Source organism: Nycticebus coucang, chromosome 2 (genome assembly GCF_027406575.1).
Source record: "Nycticebus coucang isolate mNycCou1 chromosome 2, mNycCou1.pri, whole genome shotgun sequence".
Classification (NCBI taxonomy): Eukaryota; Metazoa; Chordata; class Mammalia; order Primates; family Lorisidae; genus Nycticebus; species Nycticebus coucang.
Window position 1 is genome coordinate 29,034,119 of NC_069781.1, and position 18,580 is coordinate 29,052,698.

The following is an 18,580-nucleotide window of genomic DNA, read 5'->3' on the forward strand; positions in this document are numbered from 1 at the left end:
GGGTAGAGCTGTGAGGACTGGCATGCTGGAGCTAGCTCTTAATAGCTGGTGAGAGGTGATGGTTAAATAATCAGGTATGAATTATTGGTAGCTTGAAAATTGCCACGGAGGGTGTATTTACCCCAACAGAAATCAGCAAATTTTACAAATTGGATGTCCATACCCAGAGATAGTATGTTTAAAGCGTGGGAGAGTGCAAGAGAAATGACAGATAGCAGAATCACACAGGGAACTAGTTCCAAAAATAAATACAAAAGCAAAACTCCCTGTGACTCACCTAGAAATCTGCATTTGTAAGATCCCCAGGTGATCCTAATGGACACTCCCAGTAAACCAACTGCTCTCACAAAGGTACATGGCATATACATACTAAGCATAATAGAAATGTTTAGACATGAACAAGAAGTTGTGACATGATGTGGGACAAAACGAAGATGCTGGGTGAATAAGAGGCTGCAGCTTCCAGTCAGAACATTGCACCACCTATTGAAGTGCACTCATCTTTCAAGTTGCTGCCCAAATGTCCGCTTCTCTGGAACGTGTTCCCTGACATGCCCAGACAGAGGGCTCCCACCCTGTGTCCCCTTAGCTCTGCTGTGGCCTTGGGACATCTGCTTTAGTTTCTATCACCTGCATACCTCAGCAGAAAGGATAGAAACTGTGTTTTGTCCATCTCGGCATCTGGAATGCAGGCTTGGGCCTGGCACAGAGCTGGTGCCCAGGGGAAGTATGCTGAATTTATTGCTCACCTGAATGTGTATTACAGGTGTGAGCCACCCTGCCTGGCTGTGATCACACACTGATGTGGGGACAGTAACACATTCTGACTCCACAGGGAGAGGACAGTGGAAACTTTGCACTTGGGATCCTCCAGGACTCTTCTCTGTGCGTGTCCTCTCTTGGCTGATTTTAGTCTCTCTCTTTTCCCTATAATAAACCATAACCATACAATGTATGTATAGGAAATATTTAAGACAATATCTTTTTGTTGTTGTTGCAGTTTTGGCCAGGGCTGGGTTTGAACCTGCCACCTCCGGCATATGGGGCCACAGCCCTACTCCTTTAAGCCCCAGGCATCACCCTAAGACAATATCTTTCAGTGAATTCTGGAAGTCCTTCATGTAAATTATTGAAACTAACGGTATGGGGGGGGGTCCCCTGAACTTACAGTTGGTGTCAGAAATAAGAATAGTCTTGGGGACGGTGCCCTCTAACTTTATAGTTGGCCCAAACTTCTCATACTTGTCCTACCAAGAACCAGGAAAACTATAATAAGTATCAGAAAAGAAAACCAGCAGACTCCCAATGATGAGTTGAATCAGGTTAGAATCATCTGACAAGGACCATAAAGCAGCCATTATAAAATTATTTTACAAGCAATTACAAATTATTTTGAAAGTGAAAGCATAGAATATCTCAGCAAAGAAATGGAAACCATGAAAATAAACACATGGAAATTATAGAACTGAAAAATGTAATAACCAAAATAAAAAATTTACTAGATAGGCTTAATATTAGAATGGAGGTGATAGAAGATAGAATCAATACACTTGAGGAAAAAAATCAACACAATTGACCCAATATGAACTGAATTAGAGAGAAAGTAAACTAAAAAGAAAGAAATGGAGTTTCATGGATTGTGGGAAAATAACCAAAAAGCTAATATTCACACCATCAGAGATCCAAAACCAAAGGAGGGAGAAAGTGTAGGACACTGAAAGAGTGTTCAAGGAAATAATGGCTGGCAAAAAACATAAGTAAACCTACAGATTCAAGAACAGAGTATACCCAAATAGGATACACCCAAAGAAATCCACGTTGAGACACATCATAATTAAACTTCTGAAAACCAAAGACAAAGGTATCTAGAAAGCAGACAGAGAGAAATGATGCCCTGCTTCTGGGGGAACACTACTAATGCAAAGGACAGTGGATTTCTCTTCTGAAAGTATGGAGGCCAGGAAGAAGTGGCACAGCATTCTTCAAGTACTGAAAGAAATGAACAGTCAATCCCAAACCTTACATCATGCAAAACTCTCCATCAAAAATGCAGGGGAAGTAAAGCTCCTACAATAAAGGAAAATGAAGGGTTTGTTCTATTTTGTTTTACTAGCAAACCTAACCTTTAAGAATGGCTAAAGAAAGCTCTTTAAACAGAAAGGAAATGATAACAGAAAGGGATTTAGGACTTCAGAAAGGAAAGAAGATATCAGAAGTGTTAAAATAGGGATATATATATATAATAGCCTATCTTACTTCTCATAATCATGAAATAGGAAGTCTGAACTCATATTTGATGGTAACACTGATGTGACAGTGGTGCTCAAAGTATATATAGGAAACATTTAAGACAATTTTTAAAGTGGAGAGAGTAAAAGAAACTATGTGAACTTAAGGTTTCTACACTTGAAGTGGCAAAACATCAGTACTAGTAGGCTGTGACAAACAACTTTTGATTATTGTAATACTTAGAGCAAACACTAAGAAAATTATACAAATTAATACTCAAGAATGATGTAAGGGCTCGGTGTGGTGGCTCAGCCTGTAATCCTAGCACTCTAGGAGGCTGAGGCAGGCGGATTGCTTGAGCCCAAGAGACTGAGGTTGCTCTGAGCTATGCTGACACCACGGCACTCTACACAGGGTGAGAGAGTGAGACTTTGACTTAAAAAAACAAAACAAACAGGTGGTGCCTGTGGCTCAGGGAGTAGGGTGCCAGCCCCATACACCGAGGGTGGAGGGTTCGAACCTGGCCCTGGCCAAACTGCAACAAAAAAATAACCAGTGTTATGGTGGGCGCCTGTAGTCCCAGCTATTCGGGAGGCTGAGGCAAAAGAATCACCTAAGCCCAAGAGCTGGAGGCTGCTGTGAGATGTTACGCCACAGCACTCTACTGAGGGTGACAAAGTGAAACTGTGTCTTAAATAAAAAAAGAAGAAGAAAAAGGAGGTAAATAAATCAAGACAGAATTCTTTAAAGTTCATAAAAAAACCATGGCAAGTTAAGAAAAGATAAACAGAAGAACCAAAAACAGAGGAAATGAAGAGAAATCAAATAATAAAATGGCAAACTCGAGCCCTAACATGTCAATTGCTGTAAATGTAAATAGTCCAATATGCCAATTAAAAAAGATTGGGCTGGAAAAAAAAGAGAGATTGGGCTGGCCACAGTGACTCATGCCTGTAATCCTAGCACTTTGGGAGGGTGAAGTGAGCAGAGCACAAAGCCAGGAGTTTGAGACCAGCCTCAACAACATAGCAAGACCTTGTCTCTGCCACATAATAACAATAATAATAACTGGGTTGGTGACACACGCTTGTAGTCCTAGGAGAAAGCTGAGCCAGGAGAATTGCTCAAGCTCAAGAGTTGGAGGTCGTGGTGAGCTCTGATTGCTCCACTGTACTTTAGCCTGGGGGACGGAGGGAGAGCCTGTCTCAAACAAAGCAAACAAAGAGATTGGTGGAGTGGATTAAACAACAACAACAACCACAACAACAAAACATGATCGACCACTTGCTGTCTGTAGGAAATTCAAATCTAATGCCATATGTAGGCTAAAGTAATAGGGTAGAAAAATAGATACCGTGCAAACATTAGGGTTTTGGTTTTTTGTTAGTTTGTTTTGAGACAAGGTCTCACACTGTGGCCCAGGCTAGAGCATAGTGGCATCATCATACCTCACTGCTATCTCAAACTTGTGGGCTTGAGCGAGGTTGCTGCCTCAGGAGGCAGGGACTATAGGCATGTGCCACCATGCCTGGCTAATTTTCCAATTTTTTATAGAGATGGGGTCTCACTCTTGCTCAGGCTGGTCTCAAACTCCTGGCTTCAGGTGATTCTCCCATCTCCACCTCCCAAAACATTAGTATTTAAAAAAGTAGAATGGGCTATATTAATGCAAGATAAAGTAGATTTCAGAGCAAAGAATACATATTATTGATAGAATCAGATTACTGACCAGTCCAGGAAGGACTGAGTGTATGTCCCTCCCAGGAAATAGTGAATAGGCCATTCCCTGCTTCTCTGACCATTTATTTTATTTATTTTATTTATTTTTATTAAACCATAGCTGTGTACATTAGTATGATCGTGGGGCACCATACACTTGGTTCATAGATCGTTTGACACATTTTCATCACATTAGTTAACATAGCTTTTGTAGCATTTTCTTAGTTATTTTGCTAAGACCTTTACATTCCACATTTACTAGGATTCACATATACACTTGTAAGATGCACCGCAGGTGTAATCCCATTAATCCCCCTCCTTCCCCCTCTCTGACCATTTAATATCCCTCTCTGCCATAGCCCACGTGTGGATTTCTTCCCAGTCAGGAATTTTACCCTACCTGCACCAGGTGGAATAAAAGCCACTTTGATCAGACTACATAGGAGAACATTTAGGTAACCTTGTTTATGAGTTTTAGATACAAAATTAAAAGCATGATGTGAAAGGAAAATCGAATGAAGTTAGATTTCATTAAAATTAAAATCTTCTCTTTGAAAGACACTGTTAAGAGAATGAAAAGGCAAGCCATGGAATGGGAAAAAATATATACGAAACAAATATCTGATAAAATACCTGTATCCAAATTCCTTGTCTGAACTTTCACTTCACCCTGGTTCTTAGATTGCGAAATTCCATGCTATTCCTTAGTAGACAATTAGTCACTTTCAATATTTAAAAGTATTGAAAAACTTAATTAGATATAGGTTGTATAGTTCCATATCATTAAATTAGAACTGCTCCTGCTGGGGGTGTTCGTCCTCCCCAGGGCTGCAGGTCTTTTCGGTTGCAAAACATCATTGCACCTTCTTTGTGGCATTTGATTCTCACGAGTAGCCTAGAAGAAAGACTGGGGGTGGGTGTTTAAGAGTATTCTGTTTTTACAGATGGGGAAATGGAGGCTCAGAGATGTGCTGAGTTTAGTTACGTGCACGCAGCACTGTGCCTGGTGCATTGAGAAGACAGAAGAGATGTACTGTCCCCCAGGGGCAGGCAGGGTGGTAAAAGCTAGCAGAGCAGACAAATGAAACCTTCTCTGAGCACCTGACTTCAGCTCAGTACAATGACCTGAATGAGCACCACCTGGTCCAGGTCTGTGCTACCCCTACGGCTGGGAGCATGGGACCGGAAAATGCTTAAGTCCTGCCACCAATTTGTGTATGGTTTGGATGGGGGAGGGTTAGGATTGTCAGATTTGGCAAATGAAGATAGGGATGCCCAGTTAAATTTGAATTTCAATAAACAAGGAATAATTTTTCAATATAAATATGAATCATGCAATTTTATCTGGCAGTATTATGTCTGACAACCCTCTATGAAAGAAGGTAGACTAAAAGTCTGAAACTGGGCGGCACCTGTGGCTCAGTGACTAGGGCACCGGCCCCCATATACCGAGGGTGGTGGGTTCAAATCCAGCCCTGGCCAAACTGCAACAAAAAATAGCCGGGCATTGTTGGCGGGTGCCTGTAGTCCCAGCTACTCAGGAGGCTGAGGCAAGAGAATCGCGTAAGCCCAAGAGTTGGAGGTTGCTGTGTGTTGTGACGCCACGGCGCTCTTCCGAGGGTGACAAAGTGAGACTCTGTCTCTAAAAATAAAATAAAATAAATAAAAAAGTCTGAAACTATTGTGATAATAGTGGGGACTCTGAAAAGAATTCCTGGAGGAAGTAGCAGCTGAGTTGAGTCTTGAAGGCTATGGTGACCGTGGAAAGTTTAGGCACAGGAGGCACAATGGAGTCTGGTGATCTTCAGAAATAGAGTTCTTATTATCTCAGTCTCAGTTTCCTCATCTGGTATGAACCTTGGTGGGTTGTCGTGAGGATAAAATGAGTGTATATGCATAAGGCACTTATGAGATTGCCTTATATAGAGCCAGAGGTGGTAAAAAATGAACTAGGGCAGTGGAAAGGTGTGCAAGAGGAAGAGGCATTCTTGGCGTTCAAGTTACTGGACTCAACTCACTGGAGGAGCAGAGCCATGAGGCAGAAGGTGGAGGGAAAGAGGAGCGACATTCCTAGTGGGGTGAGTTTGAAAGTCTGCAATCTGGGAAGAGGCAAAGAGAAGTAGGTTTGGAGAAAGGGATCAATCCTACCTGAGTGCCCAGACCAGGGGCAGAGATGTGGCTGGAGTTCATATTTAGCCTCCAGAAAGAGGATGAAGCCAGGGGTAGAGGCCTGGGTGGGGTGGAGGGTTTTACATTAGAGGTGAGGAAAGCTAAGGGCATGAACGAAATTGCCAAAAGACTGAATGGGAGGTGAAAAAGAACGCTGTCAAGGCCTCCCCAATGGTCTGTCTGCAACTCAGATGTTCTTAATATATTTAATTTAATTTATACTTGTTGAGGCAATCCCATAAAACTCAAGGCAAATACAAAAATCCTCCAAAGTTACAGAGCTGCCTATATGCTTGTGTGTTTCTGGGCTTCCCTGGAAGGCAGGTTTTAGGGAGAACTGAGAGACCAGGAAACTGGGGTGGGGGAAGAGCTCACATTTTACTTTGTGTCTTTTTATTTCAGAATATTATGAGGGTAGGTGTGTTTTGGTAACATTAATTGCTTTTGTATAGTTTGAGTCAGAGTTATAAGTGTGCCTAGGCCTTTTGAATACTGCAGCCTCAAACTCCTGGGCTAAAGCAATCCTCCCATGTCAGACTCCCTAGGAGCTGGGACTACAGAGGAGCATCACCACACCTGGCTAATGTTTTAAAAATTAATTAATTAATTGTTCTTTTTAATTTTAATTTTTATTTGAGACTGAGTCTCACGCTGTTGCCTGGGTAAAGTATCATGGCGTCATCATAGCTCACAGCAACTTCAAACTCCTGGGTGCAAGTGAGCCTCTTGCCTCAGCCTCCTAAGTAGCTGGGACTACAGGCATATACCACCATCTCTGGCTAGTTTTTTCTGTTTTTAGTAGAGATGGAGTCACACTCTTGCTCAGGCTGGTCTCCAACTCCTGAGTTCAAGCAATTCACCCACTTTGGCTTTCCAGAGTGATACAATTACAGGTCTGAGCCACTGTGCATGGCCTATTTTTAGTTTTTGTAGGGGTGGGGTCGTGGAGTTAAGAGTGGACATGTGACTAAGTTCAGGCCAATGAGATATACATGCAAGTGCTATATACAATTTCGGAGTCATCTTCAGTGTAAAAAAAGTTCTTTGTCCTGGAGCAGCTTTGACCTCTTCCCTTGGGCTGAACATAATATGCCTATGGGGGTCTGGTGTTGACCATGCAGACCAGAAGGTGGTCATGGCAACTGGATGGAAGGAACTTGGGTTCCTCAGTGACTGCATGGAGAATAACCACTCACCAACCAGCACCTCAGGACAATTAGTGACAAAGAAACAAATCTCCATCTCCTTTAAAATATGTTGGGGGTCTTTCAGATACAGAAACTTATTCTTTACTCTGACTTATAATGGTAGAGCACAGTAAGAAGTGGATAATACTTTTAGCAAAACACCAGTGACCCTAGGCCAGAGCATGCTTTTGGAAAATCACTGAATTGGGCACTGAGTTTCTCTGTAGAACTATTCCCCAGCCCTTTTCTTTTTCTGATAATTTCCTAAGTGAGCAAATTGGCATTCTCGTGTAATCCTTATAACAATTCTATGAATAGGATTATCTCCCATTTTATAGTTGATAAAACTTAGATTCAGAGCCAGGAGACAATTCACTCAAGATCACACGACTAATAAATGATGGTATTATGATTTGAACTCAGGTCTCTGAGTTCAGATCTCAGATCCTGGAGTCCAGGCTCTTTGCTCTGTGGAATGAAGCCTCCCCAGTAAGTGGAAATGTTTTTTTGGAAACAGGTGCTGACCATGCGTAGGTGGTTGTAAAGTCTCAAGCTTATAAATAAAAAGGGCATGGCTGTTTCACACTAGTAGGAAGCTGTCATTTCAGGCTGTACCCAATTTATAAATGACCAGTGATTTGACAATTCATTTATTTTCCTATCATTTGGGACCCATACTGTGTGTTCTTCCACAGAATCAGTGTGATTCATGGTGAAATATGTGCAGGCTCATTCCTAGACTCCTGTGTTAACTCATGTCTAGCCTCAGGCCTGGGTTTAAGGAGCAAGGAAAGAGAGTCATGGTGGAGATTACGATCCCCAGTGATGAGATTTCCCATGCCCATTGTGCCCTGGCCTGCCTTGCATCCAAGTTGCTGCAAGCCAGGTCTCAGATTTCCACCTCCCCTACATTTCAACCAAATGCCCCGATAGCTCATTTCATGTAGAAATAAATTAGGAAACAAGCTGAACTGATTTATGCTGGCATGAGTCTTATCTGAGAAATTTATTTCAGAGCCAGGTGCAGTGGCTCACACCTATAATCGTAGCACTCTGAAAGGCCAAGGCAGGTGGATTGCTTGCACTCAGGAGTTGGAGATCAGCCTGAGCAAGAGCAAGACCCCGTCTCTAAAAAAGAAAAATAGCCAGGTGTTGTGGTGGGCACCTGTAGTCCCAGCTACTCAGGAGGTTGAGGCAAGAGGATTGCTTAAGCCCAAGAGTTTGAGGTTGCTGTGAACTATGATGCCATAGCACTCTACAAAGGGCAACAAAGTGAGATGCTGTCTCGAAAAAAAAAAAAAAAGATATTTATTTCACTCACTATGGTGGACTTAGAAAAATGTGTGTTCTATATAGTGAATTTATTATAGTGCAGTAGTTGTGGTCCACATGCATGCTTGGATCAGTCCAGGGAATTAGGTTATTTTGTTAACCACAGTTAATTCTTATAGTCAAAGTTTAATATGGAAAGGCATAAGTAGTATTTTAAAGGAGAATGAAGTAGGGAAACAATTTTCAAAGGCAACCATCCCTGGTGGTCTAGTGGTTAGGGAAAAAAAGGCAATCAAATACCTGGTTACCTAGTCCAATTGCTAGGAGACTGGATTGCATTTACAGAGTATGGAAATTTAAGGAATGATCTGAAAACACAAAAGTTGGATTATAAGTCTACTTTTTCCCGTGTTGATGAGAATTTGGCTCAAGAAATAGAATCCATTTTGAATATTTTAGGCAGGAAGATAATTTAGCTCCTGGAATATTAACCAAATTTTGCTTACCAAAATAGTCGTGAGTGTGGGGGAGCTGGCTGTGGTTTTGAGTCTCTAGGTATGGCATGGCCAACACTACACTAACAGTACCCACCAGGAAAGCTACCAATTCTGAGGCCACTTGAAACTATCAAGTTCAAGAATCCATCACTGTAGCTCTTCTCAGGGATAAGGAAGTGGAAATCGGGAAGCTGCTGATACCCTGGCAAGGCCAGCACCAATGCCACAGCTGCCTTTGACGCCAGGAGGCTGGAGAGCTGATGCAGAAAAGCAACCCCTTGTCTCACTTGCCTTACTGAACTCATGCAGGCATATCTAATAGGTAAACACAACTTGCAACCAGAACCTGCAAAGGAGTATGGCGGGTGTCATTTCAGCTTTGTAACATCTGCCATGCAGGAAAGCACTCTAGATCCAAGCTGTCAATAGAACTTTCTATGGAGAGGGAAAGAGTCTGTATGTGCACTATCCAGTACGGTAGCCTCCAGCCAGATGTAGCTACTGAGCATTTGAAATACAGCTAGGGCAATTGAAGGACTTTATTTTAAATTTTAATTTTTTAAGTTTGAATAGCCACGTGTGGCTTGTGGCTACTGTTCTGATTAGGACAGCTCTGAAGGAGGATGGAATGGAGGTTGAGTTGAGCCAACACATTCATCAATCCATCCATCCATCCATCTATGCATATCTATAAATATAATCTTTGCAAATCACCAAGGAGGATAACCTTCATGCCCTCTATTTGTTTTTTTTTTTGCGACAGAGACTCAAGCTGTCACCCTGGGTAGAGTGCCATGGCATCATAGCTCACAGTAACCTCCAACTCCTGGGCTCAATTCTCTTGCCTCCGCCTCCCAAGTAGCTGGGACTACAGGCACCCGGCTATTTTTTGGTTACAGGCGTCATTGTTGTTTGGAGGGCCCAGGCTGGATTCGAACCTGCCAGCTCAGGTGTATGTGGCTGGCACCTTAGCTGACTGAGCCACAGGCGCCAAGCCCATGCCCTCCATTTCTTTAACTATAAAATGAGGATGATGACCTCAAAGGTAAATATTATAATGAAGTAACTTAGAAATGGTTCATTGTGGGCAGTGCCTGTGGCTCAGTGAATAGGGTGCTGGCCCCATATACCAAGGGTGGTGGGTTCGAACCCGGCCCCAGCCAAACTGCAACAAAAAAACAGCTGGGCGTTGTGGTAGGTGCCTGTAGTCCCAGCTACTCGGGAGGCTGAGGCAAGAGAATTGCCTAAGCCTAAGAGCTGGAAGTTGCTGTGAGCTGTGACACCACCGTAGTCTACCGAAGGCAACAAAGTGAGACAGTCTCTAAAAAAAAAAAGAAATGGTTTATTGTTAGTAATGACTTCAGGACCATGAATACCAGTGGGATGGGATTAAGATGTGGTGAGAAGGATTATCCCAGAAGATAAAGATAAATACACTTGAAACCAGGGTTTGGCATAGTACTCTGGATGACTCAAGATACTTTACAAAATGTGCCTTGCCAAGGAGAAAGCTACTAATATGTGCGAGCCTGAACTTGGTTTCTCTTCATCCCATGTCTATCTTCTGAACTCCATATTTGCCTAAGTATCTACTGTGTGGCTTCACCTGGATGCCCAAGAGTCACTTCAAATGCAACACTTTTATCCATCCATTCATCCATCCACCCATCCATCCATCCATCCATCCATCCATCCATCCATCTATCCATCCATCCATCTATCCATGTATTCACCCATCCACCCATTCTCTCATCCACATATCCATCCATCTATCAACCCATCCATCCACCCCATCCATCAATCCATCCACCACATAAGAGGTAGTGGGGTGAGTGGAGGTAAGGGTGCACTGGGAGTACCTTGGAGGAGCACCAGGCCTACACTTGGGGAGCAGGCTATGTCAGAGAAAACTTCCTGTAGGAGCAGAAGAGGATCTAGACAAAATAGATGGGGGAATAACAAAAACAAAATCCTAGAGACAAGAGTAAATACCATGCATTCTAGGAAACAGATGTTTAGCATGACTAGAGTGTGGGAGGAGTGTTGTGAAGTGGGAAAAAGGTAAATGGAGACAGATGATGTAGGATGTTGAAAATCAAGCTAATTGGACTTTATCCTAAAAGCACTGGGGAAACATAGGAAGATTTTAAGTATGAGATTTGGGTTTTTGGCAGCTTGATCTTGGACTTCTAGCCTCCAGACATGCAAGAAAAAAAATGTCTGTTGTTCAAGCCTAATATAGCATTTTTTTATGGCAGCCCAAGCTCACTAATTAAACCTCTGGTTTCAATGCAATGAATTCTATGAAAACACATCTGGAAACAGAAGGTTGGAAGCAAGAGGCAGTGTAAGTGATTCATATAATTCATATAAGCCTACCCACACTTGGCTAATAGCAAAGGAGGAGGAAAGAATACAAGCTGTGGAGATAAAGACAGATTTCTCAGTGGATCAATGGGTGAATATTGGTGCTAAGTTAGGGAACATTAGAAGTAAATTTGGCTTCAAGATGGAGAGGTAAGTTCAGTTTTGGATATGATAATATGTTCAATTTGTTAATCCTTTACTATGCCTAATAACTTTGCTCAATCAACAGATTTTTCTAATAGTATTTTAAAGAGATGATAGTCAATCATTTCAATGATTAAAAAGATAATAACTATGATTGTTTGTGAAGGTTTAGGGAAATAGACCTTGTGGTTGTCAGAATAATGGTACCCTCCAAAGGTGTCCACATCCTAATCCTGGGAATCTGTGAATGTTATTTTACACAGCAAAAGGAATTCACAGATGTAATTAAGAGATGAGGGAGATTATTCTGGATTAAGTAGATGGGCCCAATCTAAACAGAACTTTTTCTGACTGGACCAGAGAGCTAAGATGAAAAGAAGAAGGTGGAGGAGGCATTAGCCATTTGAGAAAGGCTCAACATGCTATTGTTGGCTTTGAAGAGACTGGGGATTTCAACTCTGCAATTGTAAGGAATCAAATTCTGCTAACAACCAATGAACAAGAAACACATCCCCTCCTTAAAGCCTCCAGGAAGAAATGTAGCCTCTGCTGACAACTTGATTAGATCAGTGAGATCTGTACTTGACTTCTGTCCTTTAGAACTGTAAACTATTACGTTTGTGTTGTTTTAGGTCATAAATTTATATGATAATTTGTTAGAGCAGCATACAAAAACAAATACAGTTAATACACATATGTGGTTGGTACTTGCCTAGGTCAGGGTCCAGTCAGGAGCCAAAACCACACCAGTAATCTGAATATATTTAATATAAATAATTGTTTATTAATAAAAGGTAATTGACAAAAAGAGTAAAAGAGAAGTCTAAAGCACACAGGGATAGCAAATATGGGAAACATTTACTTCTGTAGGACTGAGGGAAAGTACCCCAGGCAGAAACATGTGGCCAGATGATTTTTTAAAAGAAGTCTTGCAAGCTGGGGAATTGGCTGGGATTTTTTTTTCAGTTTATGACCTGACAGTTTTGTCTGGGTAGACACCGTAACACTAAAATTCTGAAGTAAGCCTTGAGGAGAAATTGTTAGTCCTCATGAGTATATCATTTTAGTTGTTTTTCATTCTGATTGTCTAAGAGTATTTCCATGAGAATGGCTGCATGATTTTTGCTTGTTCTCAGTATTGTGTGAAATAAAGATAGAAAAAATATGCAGGTCTCAGTATTATTTTAATACCAGGTCAGAATATTATCTTTGTTTAAATTCTTATTATTTTTGTCATTCTGATGAGGGGGAAGATACCCTTACTGTTGTTGAAACTTAAGCTTTTTTATTTTTTAACTTATGCTTCTCAAGTGAGTAAATAGCTTGTCAAATATGTTTCTAACTGTGAAATCCTTCTGTGAATTATGAAGGCTAACAATTAAGTTCACAACACTCCATTGCTGAATGTCATTATGATCACATTTGAAAGACTCCTATGGGGAAGCTCTGCACCAATGCCAGTGCCTAGTCTACTCTTCAAAGCAATTTCAGAACTCTTTTTCTAGAATGGCTATCAAAGCTGTGGTTGTAGTACACATGATGTCCTGAATGTCATCAAAATGTCTTCCTTTCTTTCTTAGGGTAAAGAAAAAAATCACTGGGGGCCAGATCAGGTGAGTAGGGGGATGTTCTGATACATTTATTTGTTTATTGGCTAAAACCTCACTCACAAACAGTGCCATGTGAGCTGGTGCATTATCATGATGCAAGGGCCATGAGCTGTTGGCCCAGATTTTCAGTCAAGATTTTTCTTTTTTTTTTTTTTTTTTTATTTTTTTTTTTATTTATTTATTTTTTTTTGTAGAGACAGAGTCTCACTGTACCACCCTCGGTAGAGTGCCGTGGCGTCACACGGCTCACAGCAACCTCTAACTCTTGGGCTTACGCGATTCTCTTGCCTCAGCCTCCCGAGCAGCTGGGACTACAGGCGCCCGCCACAGCGCCCAGCTATTTTTTTGTTGCAGTTTGGCCGGGGCCGGGTTTGAACCCGCCACCCTCGGTATATGGGGCCGGCGCCCTGCTCACTGAGCCACAGGCACCGCCCCAGTCAAGATTTTTCTTAATTGAAAGGATGCTTACTTGGTCTGCTATACTTCTCACAGTCAGCCAATGATTTTGACACACAATTTTTGCAATGTTTTTGTCAGTTCTGCTCATTACTGGCTGTCCCGACCTCTCTTCATCAGTGATACCTTCTCTCCCTTCAGGAAAACGTTTAAGACATTTGTACATTGCCATTTTCTTCATGGCATTATCCTTATAAACTTGGATACCTTATCCCTGATTTCACTTCCACTTTTGCCAAGTTTAACAAGAAATGTAATATTTGTTCATTGCTTCCATTCAAAATCTAACAGTCTCATGATAACACACAAAAACATAAAACAACAATAATGAATGGCATTCCACAAGACACCACCACACGTCAACAGAAACACAACTATAAGACACTGATATGCCAAGGTTATGAAACCATACTGAGTTGTTTATACAGTGCTGCCAACATAAGAGGATGATAGCAAGTTCATGAACTTAATTGTCAGGCCATATAGTCATCTTTTTCTTATGGGTTTCTTAGAATGTTTGCACATGACAAGGGCATTAGTTCCTCATCATTGGAGTTACAATTATTCCAAATTGGTAATTTGTTTTTGACTATACTTTTACTTTCTACTTTAATGTGGAAATATTAGAAATTCATATTGTCCTACTAATGAGTCTTTTTTCCCCTTTAAGATGTCTGGGTTTCAGGGTATACTTTAAAACGCCTTTCCATACGCACCAAAGTGTTAACAGTGCTTACTTCCCAGGAGTGGAATTTTAGAGGGATGAGAAGAATGCCTACACTTTGGGATTTGTATAGTTATGTGTTGTCTGAGTTTATTTTAAAAATCATGCTCTTTTGTTATACTTTTTGAATGTTTTTAAAACATAGACATGCTTTTCCCACTCTAAGATTAGAATTATTATAATTATTGAGATTTTAACTAGCACGCTTACTTTTTAAAATATATGCTTATTTAAGGAGTGTTTTGTATGTGGTTCTTCCTATGCAATTATCCCTACTTTGTTGAGTATTCCATCTTTTCTCATTGACTTTCCATGCCACTGTTACAAGATGCCAAATTTCCACATATATTTGTGACAACTTGTTCATATCCACATTCACATCCACATTCCTATATATATCCTGTACCAGTATTGCAGTATTTTACTTACTGAAATGTTATTAAAACGTTTTAATTCCTTTTGGGCCCCTGACTTACCCCTTTATTTTTCTTTCCAGATGTTTTCTATTCTCATATGTTTTTAAGCTTGGAAACATTTGATCAGATCACCAAAAATCCAGTGGGTATTTTCATTACAACTGATTTAGAGATTGAGAGAAACCTGGCACCTATATAATATTGTATCTTTTTATCCAAAAAGAAGATGTATTTTACTCTCCAGTTTTGTTTCGGGGCCCCAAATAGAATTTTAGAGACTTGTCATTTTCATGTATCTGTTTTTTTATTTAGCTACTTTATGATTTTATTGTTGTATTAGTTAATTCTCTTGGCCTTTATGATCTTTTTGGGTCTCTTTGGTTTAGTCATGTGGCTTATATACAGCATAAAATATCCTTTTGTTTTTCTACTCCATTTGAAGTTTGCATTTGCTGAGCATTTTATCTCACTTTTATTTAATGCTATAACAAATGTTGGTTCTGCTTTTGTATCCTTATTTCAAATAGGGTCTTTGAAGTTTCCTTCCTTTTTTATGTCTTTTCTTTTTTTTTTTGAGACAGGGTCTCACTGTGTTGCCCAGATTGGTACATGTATCAAGCAATCCACTGCAGACTCCCAAAGTGCTAGGATTCTAGGTGTGATGCTCTACTTCATAGTCACCATCCAAAAAAAGGCTTAAAAAAATTTTTTTTTGGTTCAAAGAGTTGAAATAGTTATTTTTGTAATTTATAAGGTACAGAATTTTTGTATCCTACAAGATACAGAGTTGTGTCTCAAATTATTATCATATATTATTATTTTTACATTATGTAAAAGGTCTAAAAAAGGATACCAAAACTGAGCAAGAAATTAGCCTAAAACTTCAAGGTCTCATTAATTTCTTAAGATGAAGTATACTGAATAGCTGTCACATTTCAAGCACTTGCTATGGCCTGGACATTTCACATGTTATCTCATTTAAGCCATGGACTGGTTCTAGGAGATGGGTACGATTCTCATTTTCATGTGAAGAAACCAAGTCTCAGAAACTTTGAGAAATGTCCAATTTCTCAAAGAGTGAGTAGGATTTGAACCATGTCTATTTCTGTAAGTTGCTGTTCTTTCCTGCTCCTCATATTCCTCTACATCTTGAGAGAAAAGACGAAATCTAGAGTTATCATCCCCGTGATGTTTTTTATGAACCACTTTAATAATCAAATGAAAGGCCTGGAAGTGAAAACATTAATATCTTTTCTGAAGATATTATTTAATTTTAGCTTTTGAACCATGTAAATGTTTTATTTTTATTTATTTATTTATTTATTTTTGAGACAGAGCCTCAAGCTGTCACCCTGGGTAGAGTGGTCTGGCACCACAGCTCACAGCAACCTCCAACTCCTGGGCTGAAGCGATTCTCCTGCCTCTGCCTCCCAAGTAACCGGGACCACAGGTGCTCGCCACAGTCCCCGCCTGTTTTTTGGTTGCAGCCATCACTGTTGTTTGGCTGGCCTGGGCTGGATTCGAACCCACCAGCTCAGCTGTATGTGGCTGGCATCTTAGCTGCTTGAGCCACAGGTGCCGAGCCAATGTTTTATATTTTTTGAAAAATAAATCAACAAGGAAAATAAAGCTAATCTTAAAACTGAAAGTAAGTTGAAACTAATATACTTACCTCTTTATCAAATTGGCTACCTAACCACATAGAGAAAAGGATTATGTCAAGTGACTTTGGGACATGCTCCTGCGGCATACATTCTTGGGTACTAATATGCAACACCCAAGAAACATCAGTTTGGCAAGGGAACCCCGGGGCCAGCCCCCTGCAAAGCCCAACCTTATCTTATTCCTCTACCCAGTTTTTTAGAGTAATTATGTTGACACGGAGAGCCACCTGGGATGGGAAATCTCAGAGCGACTAGAATATCATTCTAAGACAAAAAGAACTGCAAATAATTTTGAATTTAATGCAGTAGTTTTATTCGAAGTAATATTTGTATTATAATTTTGAAAGTATTTTACATACATATGAGGATAAAAAATAAGAATGTTAGTGTTACTGAGGTCCAAGTGCTTCATTGTGAGACATGAGATACAATCAAAGTAAAAGCCCTGTAATGTTAAATTTGTATTGGACACATTAATAAGAAATTGTAGTAAAAATTTTTTACTTTCTCTATTCACTTTAAAGAACCTATAAGTAATGATATTACAGTAGCAATGTTAACTGAGAACATTTCCCTCAATCTTGATAGTTTTGCTGCCAATTCTGGCAAAGCATCATCACTGGATGCCCTGGGCCAAGGTTATTTCAGATAAGAAAATAAATTATTGCTTAATTCAGCAGTTAGAGATTTTAAAGTTACTTGTCCTGGGGGTGCTTTGTCCCCAAGAACAACACGCGTGAAATGCCTGGGCAATAATAAGTGATGTCTTCATCATTCTCACAGTTATCTTACAAAGCCTACATTGCTCGCTAATGCTTTTTTTTCTTTTTTTAAGATTACAGTGTTTAATGTTTATCAAGTTACATTTCTATAACTAGCAGGATAATAGACGAATTACTAGGACTCAGGCCACACCCTTGGGAATGTTTATTGGGTGATCCCAATTACACCACATGCCAGTCGACTTCCAGCATTTCCCGTCTTTGTTCTTTCTTCATTTCCACCTTTGCCCAAGTCATCTGGTTTCTCATGGACCACCATGGTGCGACTAATGATGGAATGTTCACCAGAGAGTGAGATCATAGAATCTTCAGTAGACACAATGGCCTCACCATTTTTGCCGGCAGTCACATTGCCCAGGTCTCCAACATGCCTCTCTTCATCCTTTGGCCCAGCATGTTTTTTGGATTGAGGATTAAAGTGAGGACCTGCACTGGTATGCCTTGTGTATTATCTACAAACTGATGGACATGTAATCCATGGTCGCCTTCAGCCAATCCTGTAATGCTCCCCTTTACCATAACTGGTCCATTTCCCTGCTGCTCGAAGTGGATGGTGCCTTGCACCGGGCCGTCACCCTTCAACATGCACACTGCCTTCCTCATCATGACTCACAGGGGACAAGAGCTGGTCCAGGCTTTGGGAAATTAGAGAGAGGGAAGAACCACTGCAGTAGATGGCAGCATAAATCCCCTTCCCCCCTCACTATGTCACCCTTAATAGAGTACTGTGGAGTCACAGCTCACAGCAACCTCAAACTCCTGGGCTTAAGTGATTCTCTTGCCTCAGCCTTCCAAGTAGCTGGGACTACAGGCGCCTGCCACAATGCCAGGCTATTTTTTGGTTGTAGTTGTCATTGTTGCTTAGCTGACCGGGGCTGGACTTGACCCCACCAGCCTTAGTGCATGTGGCTGGCGCCGTAACCACTGTGCTACAGGTGCTGAGCCTCCCCCTCCCCTTTTTAAAATATGGTCATTCCCAAACACTAATGCTTTTACGTGAACGTGGTCTCTGTTGGGTAAACGTGAAGATGGGTGTGTCCTATGGCTGAGTAAGGTGGGATAATGTGAGACAGAATGTGACAAGCTGGAGTTGAAAACAAAAGAAATCCTGAGAATTTAAATCCCTGGAGTTAGCAAAATCTCTTGGGAGAACTTTAGACTTTTAAAGCCTATATAATTGATGAGTCAAAGGCGTGATGACCAATGGGGTAAAGCAGCAGTCCCCAACCTTTCTGGCACAAGGAACTCATTTCATGGAAGACAATTTTTCCACCTGGGATGGAAACTCTCAGGAAAGATTAGCATTTCATCAAAGGGAACTGAGATTTTTCTGCTCGCTGAGTG

The 18,580-nt window shown here is 40.8% G+C and overlaps 1 pseudogene; it reads right to left on the reverse strand.

Annotated features, from left to right (window-relative positions):
* Window positions 1–17,288: 17,288 nt before the first annotated feature.
* On the reverse strand, window positions 17,289–17,911 carry LOC128571237 (superoxide dismutase [Cu-Zn]-like; annotated as a pseudogene).
* Window positions 17,912–18,580: the final 669 nt, after the last annotated feature.